Source organism: Montipora capricornis, chromosome 3 (genome assembly GCF_036669925.1).
Source record: "Montipora capricornis isolate CH-2021 chromosome 3, ASM3666992v2, whole genome shotgun sequence".
NCBI classification, from domain to species: domain Eukaryota; kingdom Metazoa; phylum Cnidaria; class Anthozoa; order Scleractinia; family Acroporidae; genus Montipora; species Montipora capricornis.
The window spans coordinates 51,519,414-51,526,913 of NC_090885.1; the positions used below are offsets into that span (position 1 = coordinate 51,519,414).

The 7,500-nt window shown below is 39.4% G+C and overlaps 1 protein-coding gene and 1 long non-coding RNA gene across 2 annotated transcripts in view; one reads left to right on the forward strand and one right to left on the reverse strand.

Moving 5' to 3' along the window:
• LOC138040511 (uncharacterized) overlaps positions 1-7,500 on the forward strand; it is a 36,002-nt gene that overhangs the window by 144 nt on the left and 28,358 nt on the right. Inside the window, exon 2 of the mRNA XM_068886225.1 lies at positions 3,391-3,569. The gene's annotated coding sequence lies outside the window, so the exon portion shown is untranslated. The remainder of the gene's footprint in view (positions 1-3,390; positions 3,570-7,500) is intronic.
• Positions 5,262-7,500, reverse strand: part of LOC138041451 (uncharacterized) — a 3,797-nt gene continuing 1,558 nt past the window's right edge. Inside the window, exon 3 of the long non-coding RNA XR_011130829.1 lies at positions 5,262-5,946. This is a non-coding gene — a long non-coding RNA (uncharacterized lncRNA). The remainder of the gene's footprint in view (positions 5,947-7,500) is intronic.

Genomic DNA, 7,500 nt, shown 5'->3' on the forward strand with positions numbered 1-7,500 from the left:
TTGTTGGGAATGAGATATTATTTTGATGGGAAAAAAATGGTAACCCGTTTCTATTCAATGTTTGGCGAGCAAAGATTTATTTTTTGTAGGTTATATCTAGAATTTTATCTTGGCCATTTCGGTGGTGAAAGGAACGTTTTTCAAAGCGGCTGTAATTGCACAATTCGTAGGTGTTCGTGGATCTTACAGCACTCAACAAACAGTGGATATATTTCTGGAAAAAAAGACATTTAGTAAATACACCCCTTCAGGCGGCTGTTATGTCGGCTGATAATGTCCGCGGCTGAGAGATATATGAATATTTGGCCGAGAAGCGAAGCCTTGAGGGAAAATGTGAAATTTTAGTAGCTGTTGATGTTTCGCGCGAAAATTAATGTGTGGGTTATAAGGATGAATGGTATGAGGTTTATTACCCACGATTTCAATAAAAATAAACGTAACACCATAGATGAATGTAACGCGAGGTAAAAAGAAATTTTCCAATGTAGTCCAATTTTGTAAGCAAATAGATGTTAGTTACTTCCGCCATGTGTTTCAATTAATCAAGTCATTACGTGCGTTTCACGTCAAACAGTGGTAAAGTCAGGGCATTCTTCAGGGCTATTAGGCCATTTCCGACTTCATGTCTGCCTCCTCTTCAAAGCGAGCCGAAGTGCAAAGTTTTTGTGATTGTAATTAGTTCTACTTTACATGTGAAGGAAAACTAATTTTCATTGAAAAACTTCGCACTTGGAGTCGCTTTGAAGAGGAGGCAGACATGAACTCGGATATGGCCTACCGTATCGGCAAGAGGTTATATATAATCTCTTGGTATTGGTTAACAAGTGAACCCCATTTGGCCGTGCGTCCGTTCTGTCTGATGACTTATTGTAGTGCTTCCTTCTGATGTAATCTCTTTGAGACAATAAATCCACGGCCACCACAGAATGGATTTAAATTTGTTTTATTAATGCATATGAGAGAAGATGACCAAGCTGGGAAGTTTTTATTTACTATCAAACACCGAGGCATTTCTGTAGGGTGTGGATCACGAAAGAGCAATTTCACGAATGAAGCGAAATGTACATGCGACATGAACACAGCTACGTCAACAAGAACAGAGAAGCGTCTTTAAACACAACTGTCTAAACCTACTCCAGTCGAGATCCTACTTCAGTACCTTACACACCGGTAGATAAGCCGCACCCCGATTTAAGGTGGCTAACTACAGTTTTCCGAAGAAAATGATCAAGATTTTGAACTCTGTGAAATTAAAGCAACAGGATGTCTCTTCTTAAGTGTATTGTTTTACCTAACAAAATGCAAATCAGGGGAAAATACTTATGTAGTGACCGAGTTCCTGAAGGGGGGACTGGAAAGTAGACATTTCAAAGGCATTTTTCTCAAAACTTTGCCGTACGACCAGGGCTAAAATTTTGGGAATCAGTAAACAATATGAAGACGAAACCGTCAACATTTATTCAAAATATCTATTTGACATTTTCTCAGCTATTATCATAATAGACGTTTCTGCCATTTGCGAAAAACCTGTCTGACAGATTTAACTTTTTATTTCTATACGTGATTATTTTTTCTTAAAATTTTAAGGTGGAGTCGTGGGCTACTTTTTGAGAAAAAGGCCTTTGAGATTTCTAGTTTCCAGTCCCCCCACCAAGGAGGTTGGTCACTATATTTAGCATTTTCCCCTGATTTGCATTTATTTGTTAGGTAAAATTACATTTTACATTAATTGTAGTTAATTTTACAGATTTCAAAATCTCTATATTTTTCTTCGGAAAACTGCAGTAAGTCACCTTACGAACCTGCAAGATTTAGATTTAGGAAAAAAACAAATTTGACGAAAATTCATACCTGAGGCTATCCTTGCGAACTTTTTCCCCAGCATGTTTTCAATGATAGTTTTTAAGTCCGTAATGTTGACAGCTCCTTGTGAGCAAGTACGTTCGTTTGTTTACGTACTTTGCGTTGCAACCATGCATTTTGTTAGAGGAGAGATACCTCGCTCGCAAAGCAAACTGAAATTTAAAGTTAACAAGCAATCTACTGGAGGTTTCGATTGTGAAAGGGAGGTCAATAATTACTTTGATATGTTTGCTGTCAAATTTGTAAACAACGGGGCCCGGTTGTACAAAAGCCGATTAATTTAATTCAGTGTTAGCGTAAACTTTTGTTTCACTTTTTCAACCTTTGGGTGAAAGTTTCTTTTGCTTATTTTTGTACGATTTTGCCGAATATCAGTGTTGAACAACATGTGGGAGAAGAGAAATTTTTCAAATTTTGGAATTTTTAGTCTGGCTTAGCATTAAAAGGTTTTTTGAACAACCAGTTCCCTGAGAAACAATGGGCCATTGACCAGGCGAGTTCTCAAAGATCGCATGGTTCTCGATAGTGGTGGATCTATTGCTGTGAAAGTGATATGCATTTGGCGGCACTACCAAAAGCATTGTAGTGGAATGAAGATTCCTAAACTTGCAAATGTAGTGACCAGTTATTACCAATTTTACGTAGCATCTCAGCTCGTCACCCTGGTCAGAGTTTCTCTCTGTCCTTGCGTGGGCCCATTTCCATCAGTAGGGCTAACGCTCACATGGCTCATATGGGGTGGAGGCTTAGCACTTCACATTACACTCTAATCAGTTAAGTCTGTTCAAATATAAGTGCTACACGGCCCCTGTTTGCAAAAACGTAATTCTTCCTTGTACTTGTACATGTTACTTGCCGTGACTTTAACATCTTCAGTTCCCACGGCCTGATCCTGTCTGACCTTGTAGCTCAGTCGGCAGAGCAGCGGTGATCCAACCCGAACGTCGTGGGTTCAATTCCTATCCTGGTCAGAGTTTTTCTCTGTCCTTGTGTGGGCCCATTTCCATCAGGAGGGCTAACGCTGACATGGTTCATATGAAGTGGAAAAGTAGCACTTCGCATTACACTCTAATCAGTTACGTAGTATCTGTTGATATTTAGCAAGAGAAAATAAAGGGGAAAGCTTCCCCTTTATTTTCTCTTGTGTTTACTTAAAACAGACCTTCTTTCGAGGGCTGGGGGTGATTATTCATTCGCCTTTTACATCCAACTTTTTTTGTCTGAGTAGTTTGCCATTTTTTGCTCACTCTTATCATGGGAGCAAACCTTGTGAGTTCTTATTGTCTAATGAAGTTTTTGTTTATAAGGAATGCTTCTAAAAACAAGAACGAGAAAGAAGGAAGAATGGTAACGGGAAAGCAAGGAATCATGTATCGCGAGGTTTTAGTCGGAATGTGGTCAGCAGAGAAGCCTGGGAAAGGGTCTAAATACGTATTAAATTTTTAAAACAGAAGAAAGTTTACTTTGATTACTTGGTTATAATTCTCTGAAATATTGTTGTTGCTCCTTGTTCCTTTAATCCAACAGTGAACCTCTGCTATGGCTGAAGGCACATACACTGGTTGAAGAAAAACATTTAATTTTCCTCGGCAAGATCTAGGCTATCACAAGCCTGGAGGCAGCGTCGGAATCTACATAAGAAGCCAGTTTCACAAAAAGCGTGTTCACCACAACTACCGATAAGTTCCAACAGTTTTGGTTGAAAGGTAAGGTTCGAGATTCAGTTAGGTCATTCTTCCTCTGCATTGTGTATCGTCCATCAAATGCAGGTATGGCTGTTGCCATTAAAATCTGTTCTCAGGTTGAAACCGTTTTTACCCAGGTTAAATTGGTGATCCTCATTTCACTTTGGTTGAATACTTTTTTATAACACAATATTATAAAACGCGCGTTTTGATTGGCCAAGTGTTCATTTACCATTTGCCCATGGGTGCACGCTTTGCTGACGACAGCAGACGTGCGATCTAACTTTCCGAGATTGTGGAAAGAAGAAAATGCCGTCACTAGCACATCAGTCCTAATTTTTCAAGACATATCTTCCCCCTCTTAGAATAGGGGTGAACTTCTACAGAGCTCAGAATAGAAAGCTATAGCCCTAAATATTAATCAGCCTTGGAAAAGGAGGATTGAAGGTCTTAAAGCGACCAAAGAGCGTTTCGTGTTTGTACTGCTTTGATTTCCAAAACACAATCTGAACTCTGCTGAAATATTGAAGCCGAATCGCGGAGAATTGAAATGGATTTTATGAGACCAGGGAAGATGCTACAGGAAGGTAAATGGTGTTTTGGAATGTCGATTTTCTTTTTTACATTTATTTCATCGTCCATTTGAGCTGAAATAGTGTAAGGTCGCTTTGTTGGTTTGGAAAAGTCGCGCTGTTTGCATGTGCAAAGACAGCGTATTTGTGTCGACAAATGCAAGAAAAACGAAATGTTTTCTCTCCTAAGAGCAGATTATTGTTGATTCCAATAAAATTTTTGACTGGGAAAACTGTTTGTTGACGATTTTTGTCTTGTTAATTCATAGTTGTCTTTAGAAAGCAAAGTTGTGTTGACATCGACTATTGACCAAACTTGATTTATGCAAATACACGCGAAACACGCAGGAGTGGTGTTAACGATTATGTTATAAAACAAATGGTAAACGGCTCAGCATGCACTATTGAGTTATGGTGCACTTGGGAGCATAATCATAAACATAAACATAAGCTTCTTATGTTCTAGTGGAGACGGCCGCTCTAAAAACGTAAAGAGCGTATTCTAAGCTGGCCGCCATCTTGAAAATGAACCGACCCGAAAGTACTGGTCCTAGACTTAAATTGGCCAAAACACAATGACCCCGTTGCGTCATTATGTTTCTCATTATGTCGTTATGATTTTCGCGTTCCCACTGCAAAGAAAAGCGACATAGTCATAGTCATAGTCAAGAAGCTAGAGTCGCTCTCGGCTATCGCCTCGAGCAACTCTTACGTTTTTCTCGTGCTTAGCAACCATACCTCAATAGTGCACGCTGAGCCGTTTACCATTTGTTAATTGGAGCCTTTCTTTAAGGAAGGGTTACAATTTTGCAAACGTTGGCCGTGTAGAACTAATATTTGAACAGACTTAACTGATTAGCGTGTAATGTGAAATGCTAGTTTTCTACCCCATATGAACCATGTGAGCGTTAGCCCTACTGATGGAAATGGGCCCACACAAGGACGGAGAAAATCTCTGACAAGGGTGGGACTTGAACCCACGACCTTCGGGTTGGATCACCGCTGCTCTACCGACTGAGCTACAAGGTCAGACGGGAGCAAGCCGTGGGAACTGAAGATCTTAAAGTCACAGCAATGAACATGCACAAGTATTACAACAAAAGATTACGTTTTTGCAAACGTTGGCCGTGAAGCACTTATATTTGAACAGACTTAACTGATTAGAGTGCCGCGCATAAAGAAGGAAAAGGTATGCTTTCGTCAGATATGGCACAAGTTACATTATATTTAGTTAAAAGACCAATCTTTCAAACAAAGTCAGGTTTATTTAAGTAACATGTCGCGAGTGATTTTTCGCTGGCGCTTACTGGGGCAATTACTTGGCGAACTAGGTGGACTACTTGAATTATTTCAGACAATAAACCTTGAGGAAAATCAACGTATGTATATGATTTTTGGAACGAAAAGAGGTCCCCTGAAATGGTTAACTAGTTTTTTGAAGAGTGCCAACATTTAAGAAACACTATGTAAACTTTAAAAAGAAATAATAAATGAAAAAATGCGACAAAAACTGCATGTTAAAAATTTATCACGTAAGTCATCTAAACTCGATCACTGAAGATGGATTTATCCCAGTCATAACGTAAAACGTTCAATAATCTTTTACTGTTAAAAACAAAACCCTATTTGACTGAAACGATTGAGTAAATTTACTAAGAAACATCTGTTTTACATATATTTCAGGAAGGCCTTAAGTAATTAATACGGTCCCCTCCCAATCTTCGTGTTAAGTCTGTTTTGGCGGCCTCATCTTGACTTGTTCCGTGACAAAACTGCATGGCTGAGCGGCACCACTCAACGTGCCTTCTACTTGACTGTTCAATTTTCTAAAACGAGAAAAAAGGAGCAAGAAAAACGATTTGCATGTAATAACCTGTAGGATGAGACTTTAAATTACAGGGAGAGTCTACCATAAACCCCAAAACTCCTACGATTTCCGAGAAACATGGACCACCGCCATTGTACTTAAGACAAGACAAGACAAGACAAGAGGCCGACCGCAGGCAACCCAAAGGCTCCTTCTTCATGAGCTTCTCCCGTGACTTACGCCAGGGAGGGGTGGGCGCCACACAAATCCCGTTGCTTGCACAACGTTAAATGCTCGTCTTTTCGGCAGTAAACTACGTATGTGACTGTCATAATACTAGAATGATCATCACACTAAAGTAAACGACGTAGTAGCAAGAATTCTGAAAAATAATAAATACAAAAAGTGGCCAGAATCCTCCAGGCTTTAACTGAAACGGTTACTGTAAAAGTACTTACTTTAGTAAATGTCCCATCCCTCTACTAAACCAGGTTCCTTTTAAGCTAAATCGGCAAATCAGCGAAACGTACAGGTCATAATGCGAAACGTTATAAAATTTCTTCTGCTAACCGTAACATTTCAGCCCGTAAAACAGCTTTTGTGGAACCGGAGTTTCGAAGGAGCCATCAACAGCAAAAAAATATGCAGTTGCGAAAATTTGGTTGCTTCTCGTCACTAGTTAAAATATATAAGCAATCTCGAGGAGAAATGGAGTTCTAAATCACGATAATTCTCCACTTAGCCAATATATCAGATCAAACCTCTTGGCTAGAGCACTAAATATTTAAGGCCAAAAAACGAAACAGAGAAACTGTCTTAAGTTTACAAAGCCGTAGTCAGCCCAAATCCCGAAAACTCACAACAAAAACTCTCTTTCCAGACTGTCCGCGTCCCATGTAAAACGCTTTCGAGCTCACAAAGAATATAAACAAAGCAACAGCCAGCAAGATAAGTTTAGCGCCCATGGTTTTGTCTTCTCTCTGCAAGTCTTCGTCACTCGTGTATTCAACTCTGTTCCTCTTGTTGCTGCCTCCTTTTTAGAATCGTGTTCCTTGGAACACTTTATTTATAGAGGATCTACTTTTCGGTAATGAATTGAATACAACAGACAAGTGACCATTAGAGCGTCATCATGCATGCTCCCGTTAAAATAATTAGATGTTTTCATGTTTACTCAAATGGCTATTGATGAGATGATTAATCGAAACAGATGGGTTTCACTAATGAGCTTTCCGAAAAAGATAATGATGTCGTAACGAAAAAAACCTCCCTGACTGGGCAAAATCCGTCAGTCAGAGAAGAGTGCTGTACTTTTGGAAACTACCCGAGACACCAAATTTTAACTGCTGAAATCTGGAATCAAAGACCTGCAATCGAGGGCGACATTTTGACAGATAGTCGAAAAGCTAGCATTTTTCGTTTGACTAAGAATTAACACGGCAAGCTAAACGCTTTTAAATAATTTAACAAACTTCTACCTTCTTTACAAATTTATGAACGATTAATCGCGCTCTCCCTATTTCTAATCACTTAACTGCTCTTCTTGTCACGTTGAGAAACTTAAAGCGCGTTT